This window comes from Pipistrellus kuhlii, unplaced genomic scaffold (genome assembly GCF_014108245.1).
Source record: "Pipistrellus kuhlii isolate mPipKuh1 unplaced genomic scaffold, mPipKuh1.p scaffold_m20_p_1, whole genome shotgun sequence".
In the NCBI taxonomy this organism is placed as follows: Eukaryota; Metazoa; Chordata; class Mammalia; order Chiroptera; family Vespertilionidae; genus Pipistrellus; species Pipistrellus kuhlii.
Window position 1 is genome coordinate 95723574 of NW_023425404.1, and position 13648 is coordinate 95737221.

Consider the following 13648-nt stretch of genomic DNA (forward strand, 5'->3'; position numbering starts at 1 on the left):
TCAGAAGACAGGCTTTCCTTCTAGGGGGAGAAAATAAGTCCTTTTTTTCCCCCCTTCAGAAGAGGATCTGACAAGGAGTCTGTGTTGGTCCAATTTAAGCAGATTTCTGGAATTGCTTAGTCAAAATTTTCTGCTGGGTGTAACCCTATATAATAAAAATGTAATATGCAAATCAACTCCGTGGCAGAATAACCAGTCGCTATGATGCATACTAAACACCAGAAGGCAGATGCTCAAGACAGGAGCTGCCCCCACCCCGCAGGCCCCTTTTGGGGCAACCAACCTCTTGGTCCCTTCCCCTGGCTAGCAGGCTCCGATCACCTAATGGCAAACAGGGAACTGGGGTAGGTGGTGGCAGATTGAGCAGCACCAGGCCAAGGACCCTGCACCACTGGTCGCCCCCAGCATCAGGGGACCGGGCAAGTGAACAGGTGGAACGGCCAACCTCTGGGTCCCTCCCCCTGGCTGGCAAGCTCCTATTGCCTGATGGCAAATGGGGAATAGGGGTGGGTGGTGGTGGGGGGTGGGGCTGGCTGCCTGTGGTCAGGAAAGATGGCCTTGATTGCAGGCCAAGCTTAGGGATTGTACCCATGCATGAATTTTGTGCACAGGGCCTCTAGTAAATTATAAAAGATCTCCAGGAATATTGATTGGAATCAATTGCATTGTTATAGACCCTAAAGGGGCAGTTTCAATCTTTATTAGAAAGAGGGTCAGAATCTTCCTTAAAGTCCATTGTTGCCTTACATTGTAAGCAGCTTTCTTTAGGGCCTCAGGTTGCTCATGAGCATGATTTGGCATCATCTTTCCTTATGCATCATGCTAAAAGCTTTTTACCCCTTTGGCACTGGGTCCTCTCTATTGCTACTGAAGCACAAGATTCCCTGCGACCTGCTGAGCACCCATGTGCCATGGCTCAATAGGCTGAGACAAAGTAGTTGCTGGTGGAAAGGTGGGGATTGCCCGAGTTTGCATCCATTCCCAGGCTTGCCTCTTCTTTCAGGTCTGCCATAAGCACTGCGGGAGCTGCCACTGCTTTCTTGGGATATGACTTTTAGGGATGGCCAGATTGGCCATTGTTGTATAACCCTGAAGTGTGAGAGACTTGGTGTCCTATGGGAAAACAAGCCTGAAGATAAATCCTGGTACCTTCCATGTCCTGTAGACTGTTAGAGAAACACTAATTTATATTTTCTTCATGAAGGAATCATGTGAAATGGGCCACTCAATTGCATCTGGTGGGATGCTGAGACTAACTTGGAAACATTCTCCCCATTATTTGCTCCCTCCTTTCTTACCTCATCCTTATTTTCCTTACTCTGGCTCCTGAGGAATTGCAATTACCCAAATAGTATTGGCCTATAAATTTTGGCCACAAACTATCTACAATAGGGTAATATGCAAATTAGTAGGGATGCCTTCTCATAATGACCAATCAGCAGGCTGCATGCACAGCAGGAGTGGGAACTTGCAGTGTGGGTGGGCAGGGACTTGCAGCATCAGGGATGGGGCTGGGGACTTGTGTCACCAGGACAGGCTGCCTCCCAACCCGGGGCCTGGCTGGGGATGTGAGGCTGCCTCATTGGCTCCTCATGTGAAAAGTGAGCTCAAATCCTCATTCTTATTCAATGTAGTGGAGTGTGGGGAATTGGTTTATTCAGTGCAGTGGAGCGTGGGAATTGGGGAAATGTTACTACAGTGGGAGAGTAGATGTAAAATGGGGATCATATTTATTCACTCACAGGCTTGCTGTAGAACAGAAGTCACCATCCTCACAGAATTCAGGATGCTCCGTGTGCAAACCTAGAATGAAAAGTCAGCAGCACCCCATATGGCCAGGAACTAGAAACTGCCCTTTCAAATGAGCGTATGCAACAGAACTGTGAGTCCCTGGAGGCCAAGAGGAAAGCCGTCCTTGAGGTTAATTTACAAGTTTAAGGTGCAAAACTGGCATCAGAAAGTAGTGGCATAACACCGAGGCCATGCAGTCATGTGGCAACACTGAGACTGTGGGACGCCTGGGACGAGCAGTTCCCAACACCGTGGAAGCCCCCTGCCCCCACCCCAGCCTCTGGATGCAGGTTACAGATGACCACGTGCACAGGGATGAGGACTTTGGGCCAGTGGTGGAAGGGTTAGGGGACAGAGGATCTCCTCCCATAAAGTCTCCCCCAGCCCGCACAGCATCAGGCTGTGTGGTGTGCTCCCGCTGATGGCATCACCAGGTGATGTCACCTAGGGGGCCGCTCAGGCAGTTTCCCTGAAGAGGGGGCTTGTGCCCAGCTCAGAGGCAAGGAAGTGCAGGCTTGGGAGCCACGTGCCTCCCGCAGCCCCTGCAGTGGCCGGAGTGGAAGCTGCAGGTCCGTCTGGCTGTTGCGGGGCCTGGACAGTGCGGTGGCCCCGGCACTGGCGGTGAGTGCAGGCCGCCTGAATCCGGGGAGCAGCCCAGACCCATGGGCCTTCCCAGCTAGACCACTGCCTTCCTGCATCCCTCACCAAACCAGGGACTGACCCTCATCCTCCCCACCAGTCCCCAGGGGCCCAACTCCAAATGGTGACCTTTGACTGCAAGCCCTCACCCTAACATTTCAGTATCAGAACTAACTCCTCCCTAAACCCCCTCACCTCTGATCTAACCTTTAACAGGAGCCATTGCCAACCACATCTGGTCCAGCACCCCTGTCCCCCCTCTAGCCTCCCACCTTCCTCCATGGAAGCTGCTATTGCTTCCTGTGAACTCAAACAAAATAGGATTACTCAAAGAAGAATATGTCCAAGCAAAGATCTTGAACTAAAGAAGAAATAAAGTAAGTGATATACATGAGAAAAGTCAACTTCAAAGGTAATCAAGTTATTGCAAAGGAAAGATACCTGGAACTTTTTAATAATCACAATATTCAGTTCTGGAGAGGGTGTGATGAAACAGACACCTGACAGCACTGCTCCGGAGTATAGGAGACAGCATTTCTGAAGACAGTTTGACAGGATGTAGCAAATATTCAGGCTTCTGGGCTGGGTGATTACATTTCCAGGTATTTATCACACATAATAATAAAAAAGTTGGACCAGATGTCATCATAATAATAAAAGGCTAATATGCAAATGGTCATCATTCCATGATACTGTAAGGAACAGCAGGAGGCTGTGAGTGAGGCAGGCACAAGTGGGCAGGGATTTGCAGCATCGGTGGGTGGGGAGCTTGTGCAGGCCTGGGACATGAGGCTGCCTCCCCACCCAGCGCTGGGCAGGGGGACGTGAATAGTAATATTAAAATATTTCTTCTAATTAATTCTCTTTTAATGTGCACAATTTTTGTGTACCAGGCCACTAGTTTTATAGAAATGGGGACAAAGGTAGTGACATTTCAGACTCTTTGGTAACCCATTAAGGCACATGTGTCAAACACAAGGCCTGCGGGCCAAATCCGTCCCGCCAGGCCTTGCAATGTGGCCCGCACCGCGCTGTCATCACTGCACTCTGCTGCATTTCCATCACAATGACAGTTTATGACTATTCAGTAAACCATTCCCCCCGCGATTTAGGCTGGATTTTAGATTTTGGCCCCTTCTCTGATTGAGTTCGACACCCCTACATTAAGGGAACAGATCTGCCTTGTTCACAATAAATCACATAGCCAAACATCTACCCCACTACACTTTATTGTATATTAACCAATCCATTTCCAGCCACCAGTTAAAACTGCCTTCACAGGATGTTACAAGAGCCCAAATATGAAATAATTAGGGAATGTAATGCAGTACTGCCTGAACTGTGTGTCTTGAAGACATTTTTTAAAGATAAAAACATCAGTGAACACACCTAGTGATGTTTTATTGCTGACAAACTGACAAATTCAAGAGGAAGGAACACTGTCAAACTCATTTATGAAGCCAGCATCACCCTAATATCAAAACCAGTTAAAGACAACACAATGAAAGAGAATTACTGCCCAATATTCCTCATGAACATAGATGCCAAAATCCTCAAAAAATTTTGAGCAAATCGGATCCAGCAGTACATCAGAAAGATCATACACCTTGACCAAGTAGGATTTATCTCAGGAATGCAAGTATGGTACAATATCTGCAAATCAAAAAACGTGATATATCACATAAACAAATTTAGAGATAAAAACCACATAGTCTATCAATTGATGCAGAAAAAGCATTTGACAAAATCCAACACCCATTTTTGATAAAAACTATCAGCAAGGTGGGAATAGAAGTATCATACCTCAACATAATAAAAGCCATATATGATAAACACACAGCCAACATCATACTCAATGGGCAAAAACTAAAACTATTTCCCCTAAGAGCAGGAACAAGACAGGGATGCCCACTCTAACCACTCCTGTTCGACATAGTACTGGAAGTTTTAGCTATTGCAATTAGACAAGAAGTAAAGGTGTCCTTATTTGCAGATTATATGATATTGTACATCACAAAACTATTAGACTTAATAAGTGAATTCAGCAATATAGCAGTATACAAAATTAACGCCAAGAAATCTATGGCATTTCTATACACCAATAGTGAACTTACAGAAAGAGAGACTAAAAAAGCAATTCCATTTACCATCACACCAAAAAAATTAAGATACCTAGGAATAAACTTAGCTAAGGAGATAAAATGCCTATACACAGAAAACTACAGGGCACTGAAAAAAGAAATAGAGGAAGACATAAACAGATGGAAGAACATACCACGTTCATGGATTGGTAGGATCAACATCATTAAAATGTCTGTACTACCCAAAGAAATCTATAAATTCAATGCAATCCCCATTAAAATACCAATGGCATATTTCACAGACCTAGAATGAACTCTCCAAAAATTCATCTGGAATAAAAAAAGACTCTGAATAGCCACAGAAACCCTGAGAAAGAAAAAGTAGGTGGGATTTCAATACCAGATTTCAAGCTATTGAAATTTCAAGTGATATTAAAAGGCCACTGTTCTCAAAACAGCCGGATATTGGCACAAGAACAGGCATGTAGACCAATTCAATAGAATAGAAAACCTATATATCAACCCAAACCACTATGCTCAATTAATATTTGACAAAGGAGGCATGAACACACAATGGAGTCAAGACAGTCTCTTCAATAAATGGTTTTGGGAAAATTGGACAGATTCATGCAAAAGAATGAAACTAGACCACCAACTTACACCATACATAAAAATAAACTGAAAATGGATACAGGACTTAACCATAAGACAGGAAACCACAAAAATACTAGAGAAACACACAGGCAGAGAAATCTTAGACATGTGCTGATTCAGTTTCTTCTCCAATACTACTCCTAGGGCAATGGGACTACATCAAAATAAAAAGCTTTTTTACAGCAAAAGAAACAATGAACAAAACAACAAGAAAGCCCACTGTATGGGAAAACATATTTGCAAATGTTATCACTGAGAAAGGTGTAATCTTCAAAGATTTACAGGGAACTCATACAACTCAATAAAAGGAAGATAAATGATCCAATAAAAAAAGGGGGGGGGGCAACGGACCTAAATAGATACTTTTCAAAAGAAGACAGAAGGAAGGCCAAGTGACACATGAAAACATGCTCAAAGTCAGTAATTACCCAAGAGATGCAAATCAAAATGACAATGGGGTACCATCTCACACCTGTCAGATGGCAATCATCAAAAAATCAACAAAAAACAAGTGCTGGTGAGGATAGAGAGAAAAAGGAACTTTTGTGCACTGCTGGTTGGAATGCAGACTGGTGCAGCCACTGTGAAGAACAGTATAGAAGTTTCTCAAAAAAAAAAAAAAAAAATGGAACTCCCATTTGACACAGTAAATCCCACTTCTAGGAATATATCCCAAGAAACTAGAAACACCGATCAGAAAGGATATATACACCTCTATGTTCATAGCAGCACAATCCACCATAGCTAAGATTTGTAAACAGCCCAAATGCCCATCATCAGATGAGTGGATTAGAAAACTATGGTGCATCTATACAATAGAATGCTAAGCTGCTATAAAAAAGTAATTCTTACCATTGCTGCAGCATGGATGGAACTGGAGAGCATTATACTAAGTGAAATAAGCAAAGCAATGAAACAAAATTACCACATGATCTCACTCACTTATGGAAAATAAAGAAAACTATTACCCGATGAACAAAAGGATAGATATAGAGGCAGTAAAGCATTAACAGATGGTTGAATTATAGCAGGAAAGCTGGGGAGTGTTGGGGCGGGGGAGGGAAGAGATCAACCAAAAGACTAGTATGCATGTATATAAGCACAACCAATGGACACAAGACATGGGGAGTGTGGGATGAAGGCATATGATCGAGGGCGGGTGTGGGGGTGTTGGAAGGGGAGGCTGAGGGAAAGTAAATGGGGGGAAAAAGGAGATATATGTACTACTATGTGTAATGCTTTAAATAATAATAATAACAAATCATGGGGAAAATTATGTTCACACTTTCCAAGCATTTATGGTTTTGATAACTTTGTGTTTGTGAGCCACTCATAGGGTATAGGGACTCTGAGATGCCTGAGATTCCATGGCCAAGGACCAAATCCTTGGGTACATTCTATAACCATTTCCTCGCTTTGAGGGCACTTTCCCTAAGCACCGTGGGTGCAACTCTTCCTCTCCTTTCCTATTCTTTTCTTCAACGTACTTTGTTTGTCTTGTGGAATCACTGTCATCTCTAGTTGCTTTAAAAGGCAACTCTTCTGCTATTTTATTCCCTCAAGAGCACTAGTTTCTGTACAGCAGCAAAGCATTTAGATTTGAAGATACTGTGTTCATGTGTATGTTGCTAACCTTCCTGAGAAAATCTAGGATGTCTCAGATGTATATTACAGGTTTGATTCTTCATTTTTCTATTTTCAATGAGTGAATGACTCTACTTTTTCATTTGATAAATGTTTCTGGAAGGTGTCATAGATTAAAGTACTCCAGAAACTGAACGACACATGTTCTCACACCAAAAACATGAATCAAACAGCATGCCTCACTTTCATTTGAGCTCTGATGAAGTCGGTTGTCTGCTTCCCAACAGATGTTCTAGCTTTGTTGACACAGTGTTCATGATTCTTTTTCTCTGAGCACCAGCTTTGGCAGCTACTCCTGGAATAAGAGAGCTCGAGAGTTTGCATTTTTGTTGTCAGTTGTTAACCATTTGATATGGTGATAATGTCTAGACTTTGTAAACCATTTAAGCCCAACTGTATGTCTTAATAGAGCTGTCTTGGTGCTATATCTTGTATATCTTGTATGTGTATTTCCAGTCAGCTGCAGAAGTTTTGTTTAATGTTACACAATTTTTGTGGTTTTGAAAATGACAGGTAATAGTGGCACATTTATGAGATCCAAGATTGGGTAAATAAAACTGTTTACCTAAGCACACATTATCACGAGCTGAGTAATACTGGTGCGGGGAGTTTGAAGGGCATCATGAGGTTCATGCTTCTGTGAAAAATGTGTGCAGTTATAAGATGTTGCATTTGTGAGTCTATAGGAAAATAAATTGCTGAATGACACTAAGTATTGTTAGGAATTAGGTCTCTATTATGAGCCAGGAGCAGAGGGTAGGAGCATGACTGGTGTATTTTATAATCAATAAAACTTAACCAATGAAACTTAGCATATCCTTCAGTTATCTCTGAAGGCAACAAACCGCTCTGTGATTTTGACATCACAAGAAATCACAGATGTTTTTATATCACATCACAGTTGTTGCAGATATTTCAGAATGTCATTTACACTCAATTCTAAAATTAGAGGTGTTTTTAGATACACTACTTTTATAATTTAAGTAGAGGCCTAGTGCACAAAATTCATACTCCAGGAGTGTATGTGTCCCTCAGCTCAGACTGCACCCTCTCCAATCTGGGACATCTCTCTCATAATCCAGGGCTGCTGACTCCCAACCACTCGCTTGCCTGCTTGCCTGCTTGCCCCCTAATCACACCTCTGCCAGCCTGATCAAGGCCTAACTGCTCCCCTGCCAGCCTGGTCACCTCTAACTATCCTCCCACAACAGCCTGATCACCCCTAACTGTCCTCCCTTGCAGGCCTAGTCACCCCTAACTACTCTTTCATGACAGCCTGGTCACCCCTAACTGTCCTCCCTTGCAGGCCTGGTCACCCACAATTGCCCTCCACTGCTGGCCCAGTCACCCCTAACTGTTCTCCCTTGCCAGTCTGATTGGAACTAACTGCCTCCCCTGCTGGCCTGATTGCCCTCAACTCCCTCCCCCTCTCCCCCCTCAGGCCTGGTTGCCCCTAACTATCCTCCCCTGCAGGCCTGGTCTCCCCCAACTGCTCTTCTTTGCAGGCCTGGTTGCCCCCAACTGCCCTCCCCTGCAGGCCTCATCCCCCACAACTGCCCTCCCCTGCAGGCCTCATCCCCCACAACTGCCCTCCCCTGCAGGCCTGGTCCCTCCCTACTTCCCTCCCCTGCTGGCCTGATAGCTCACAACTGCTCTCTCCTGCTGGCCATTTTGTGGTGGCCATCTCGTATCCACATGGGAGCGGCCATCTTCTGTGTTGGATTTAGATCAATTTGCATATTACTCTTTTATTAGATAGGATGTGCTAATAAAGAAGCACATATATTACTGCATGACAATAAAATTTTTGATATTTGTATTTCACTAGTTTCCTTTTAATGCTATTGATTTTACTTCATACATTTAAAAACACCATTCTGACAAGAGGCCCCTGGTTCCTGTCAACAAAAGATTCATCTGTCTAACCTCTTTCTTTTCCTTATTCTTCAGCATTGCCAAGGATTTTCTTTGCCTGCTTGGCCTACAGCTATGAGCACACCTCTTCTGCAGTCCTCATTCATTGCTGCCATTTTCAAATTTGCAAGTATGATTTTATAGAAGAAAAATAAGCAAATAAAAATATAAGCTTAAGCAGTTGGAGTGATATAATCTCTGAAATCTAGAAAATGCTAGTTAACAATGCTCAAATCAGAATGCAGTTCAAAACATTTAGTATGTATATTTAATTACTGACATCTTTTAATTACTGACAAATTTGTAGCAGCTTGTGACCTTTGCAAACCCTTCTAAGGGGTGGCTCCTGGAGGATGGAACACCTGATTTGTTCATCATATTCCTTACAGCACTTTGCAAGAAGCCTGGCATTTAGTAGCATTCTTAAATTGAGTTCTAAATGAGAAAAAAAATGCAATTTTGCAGAAAGATTGAGAACATGCCTGTTGCTTTGATAACTGCATTAGTGGCTAACATCTTCTTAATGTTGTTTACACCTATTGTCTTGGTAACAATAAAGTCATTAGAGGCATCTAAAACAAAATATAATTCTACTGTGAAAGCAACAGTGACCTGCAAAATAAACATGATTGTACAGCTATGTTGGAACATTATTGGACCTATCATAGTTATCATATAACTGAAATAAATTGGTCTACACTAGATCGACAGCAGTACTCAGGCAGCAGCTGCTTGTCCTGAAGTAATTACAGATATTGTTTCTAGTGTACAGTGTCAGAACACAGTTTTATTTATATGGCTGACATGACATCACTGTTGGAACTAAATAGATAACATCAGATCTAATATGACATGTTTCTCTTTTGCTTCTGTCTTAGCTATATTTTAACTTTAATTATTAATATATTTATGAGATGTCAAGGAAAATGAACAATTTTGTATTGTAAAAACTCAGATATTTAAAAGATGCAAATGCTATTTGTATTAGTAATTTTTAAGCATTAGTTGTTTTCTGGTGAAAAATATATTGACAAAAGATATAAATATGCCTCCCTCCGCTATCTCACAATCTTGAGTCTCTTCATTTTTACTTTCCATGAACTTAAAACTTGCAAGATACTACAATATATACTTCATTTATGATGTGTAGTGTAATTGTCACTCTCTAGTAGAATGTGAGTTCCTCGAAGGCAGGAATTTTGTTAACTGATATATACTAATATAAAATGATGCTTGGCACAGAGTAGGTTGTAGAGAGTGCCTGGGAAGGCACATGAGCATTTCTTTAATTATTGTCAGCTGAATCCAGTGGCATTGGCAGAGCCATGTCCTGGAAACGCTCTTTGCCAGAGGCAGGAGTGTTGTCAGCTTGATCTTCAGCCCAGGTGCCAGGGGATGGATTTCCTTATCTAAATCCAGCCAAGCACCAGGAATGAATATGATTCAGGCCCATATAATAAAGCACATAATCTCCTTTGTCTTGACCTTTAGTAAAACTTCCTGGTTTTTGCTGTATAAAATAAACATGCTGTATTGACTCTGGATCCCAGCCTGTCCATCAGAGGACAGTGGTCCCATCCAGCCCCAGCTTTTTCCTTCCATCTCTGTGTCTGTCTCATTCTTTCATTTTCTCAATCTCCAGCAGCCCCAACTCAGGAACCATACTGCTCTCTAGTCATGCATGCTGGATGTAGAAAAAAGAGAAATATTTACAGTAGATGTTTAATAAATATTTGTTGTGTGTTTTTCTGTTAACTCTGTGGGGAAGAAAGAAACTTTCTTCTACCCTCCCAGGTTCTGTCAGATGGTCTAATAATTAGACCTACATGAGGCAGAGTAACAAACAAACAAACAAAAAAAACCCCACTAAATTTAATTACATATGTTTTTATAGGAATCCTGGGAACCCCACATACATGAGAGGTTTAAAGACAGAAAGGGAAAGTGAGGCATATGTTACATTCTGAGCTAAAAATGAGGTAAGATACATTGGAGCTTCAGAGAGGAGGTAGGTCATTTGGAGGTCTGTAAGAGCAGATATTCAGTAACTAGAAGTTTTCCCTGCCCTATAGATATGTCATAAAAAGTTATTTACGGTGATAACTCTTATTATGAGAAAAGCCTCTAACAAGGAAATTGTGAAAGTTTCTCATGATCATGCAGAGCCTTGGATGCCTCTGCTCAAAATAATTCACATGCTAAAGTGGCATGTTTTGGGGAGGCCTATTCTGAACCTTGTGGTGATTTATATCTTTGTAGATTAACATCACTACCTACATAGTTTTGAATCATCATAATTGAAAACTATAAACTTTAAACTTAATTCATAATTATAATAATGGTGAGTGAAGCACCATGGGGAATTTCTCATGGTTTTCTTGGGATCCAGTCACTAGTGATTGTGTCATTATGCTAATGATTTTGTAAAATCTGTGAAATGTTAACATTGACATCTTCAATTTCTTTAGAAATGCTTACGATGAACCAGTCAATAAGTGTGAAAAGCTTGAGCAGTTCAGTAAAATAATGAAGAACTAATTCTGAGGCATTGGCAACATAATAATTGAGCACAGATTGTCAAGCATTGCAGAGATTCAGGCTCTGAGTGGTAATAGCTGATTAAATAACCATAGAGATAGGAAACCTGTGAAATGGAGTTTGGCCTTTGTCTTCTAAAGATTAGTGGCTTGGGCTTATTTTCTCTTTCTCAGATTTTGAACTGAATGTTTAATTCTAATTGGAATTCTAATTTCTAATTATTTATTTAAAAACTAGTAGTGCCCTGCACACAAATCCATGCTCCAACAGCTCACCAGTAGCTCGCTGCACCCTCCAGTAGCTCTCCCCCCTGCTGCCCTGTCCTCCTGTAGCTATCCCCACCCCCCTTGCCAACCCTCTTCTGTAGCTCTCTGCCACTCACTTGTAGCTCATTGCCCCACCCTCCTGCTGCTTCATGATCCAGTCGTTATGTGGTTGGTCATTACACTTCACAGCATAATGACCATTTGCATATTACATCTTTATTATATAGGATTCACATTCTCAGTTGTGAATGATTTCAGGTGCTGGAAAAGAAATGGTTTCTATAATACAGAAAAAGGACCATAGGTCTATTTTGGCAGGTAGAGATGTCATTTTAAATAAAATATGGGCCAGCTAATCATGACCAGTATGAATCAGTGCACTTATTCCCAATTGCTTTGAGCAATTACTACTCAGGGCAAACATGCTGTTTCCTTAGATCTCAGAATCATGCTAGCTCAGTTTATTAGAAAAATCTTTGCTTTTAGCAAGTAGATAAAAATAAACTATGACTTTTTCCCTCATGGCAATAAAACAACTAGCTGGGAAGTGAAGTGGTTAGACAAGTGTCATTAATTACATTTATAATAAACCCAAGAGCTTAGTTACCTGGATTCAACCACAAAAATACTTTCTGTATATTGACATCACATATCTTTGGCTTATATGTCAATTATGATAAATAAAATAAATGTGCAAGGGAAGAAAGAAATATCTTTGATACAGCTGAGTCTGACCAATTGCAAAGGAGTATTAAAAATGGGATGAAGAAAATGAGGATGTACAAGTAAGCCTTACGGTTTATTGCTAGCATCTTCGACTCCGTAATTATACTTTAACTCATTTGTTCCTAAAAATAACCCTGTTAAATCTGCAATTTCTATATGAGAATGTGATGTTCAGAGAGGTAAGAAATTGAATTAAGCTCACTTAGTTAATTCGTATGACCCAGGTCCAAATTTTCTGATTGAAAATTCCTTATATTTTTCACTACATTATACAGCAGCTCTGAATAAAAAGCATCTGAGGTAAAACCACTTTCCTTGACTTCTTAAAAAAAACAGCCATAGTTCCCATGTTCCTGGACCTTACATGACCTGAAATTTCATTATCCTTTGTGCCTTCAAAGGACTATAACACTCTGAGAAGATTGTTTTACTGATTTGAGTTTAAACATGGACCTACATTTAAGGATTTAGGAGCTTAATAATTTAAGTGGGAAAACAAGAAGGAGTGGGGAGGATCTTTGGAATGGACTAATTAAGCACCATAAATGAACTGGATTAGGTGCAATTGACTATTTCATTAAGGTGCACATATATACTATATAAAATACTGATAACATGTAGATATATTTACAGTGTGATCTTTTTTTTAATATATTTTATTGATTTTTTACAGAGATGAAGAGAGAGAGATAGTTAGAAACGTCGATGAGAGAGAATCATCGATCAGCTGTCTCTTGCTCACCCCTACTGGGGATGTGCCCACAACCAAGGTACATGCCCTTGACCGGAATCGCACCTGGGACCTTTCAGTCCGCAGGCCGACGCTCTATCCACTGAGCCAAACCAGTTTTGGCTACAGTGTGATTCTTTTATTAAATACTGAAGAGGAGCAGAGTTTACCACCCCAAAATGTGTTTATTTGGCATAAGAATTATTTTAGGCTTAGTCTTTTTATGAAACAACAGATATAAGAAAAGTTATAAAAACTTAAAGGGACTGTATTTATAAGGGACTAGAGGCCTGGTGCATGAAATTCCTGCACGGGGTGCGAAGGGGTGTCCCTCAGCCCAGCCTGCACCCTCTCCAATCTGGATCCCCACCGGGATTGGGTCTAAAAGGGCATTTGGACATCCCTCTCACAATCTGGGTTCGCCTGCCTGCCTTCCTGATTGCTCCTAACTGCTTCTGCCTGCCAGCCTGATCACGCCCTAACCACTCCCATGCCAGCCTGATTGATGTCTAACTGCTCCCTTGCCTGCCTGTTTGCCCCTAACTTTCCTCCTCTGCCAGACTAACCACTCCTAACTACCCTCCCCTGCAGGGTTGATCACTTCCAACTGCCCTCCCTTGCAGACCTGGTTCCTCCCAACTGCCCTCCCCTGCTGGCCATCTTGT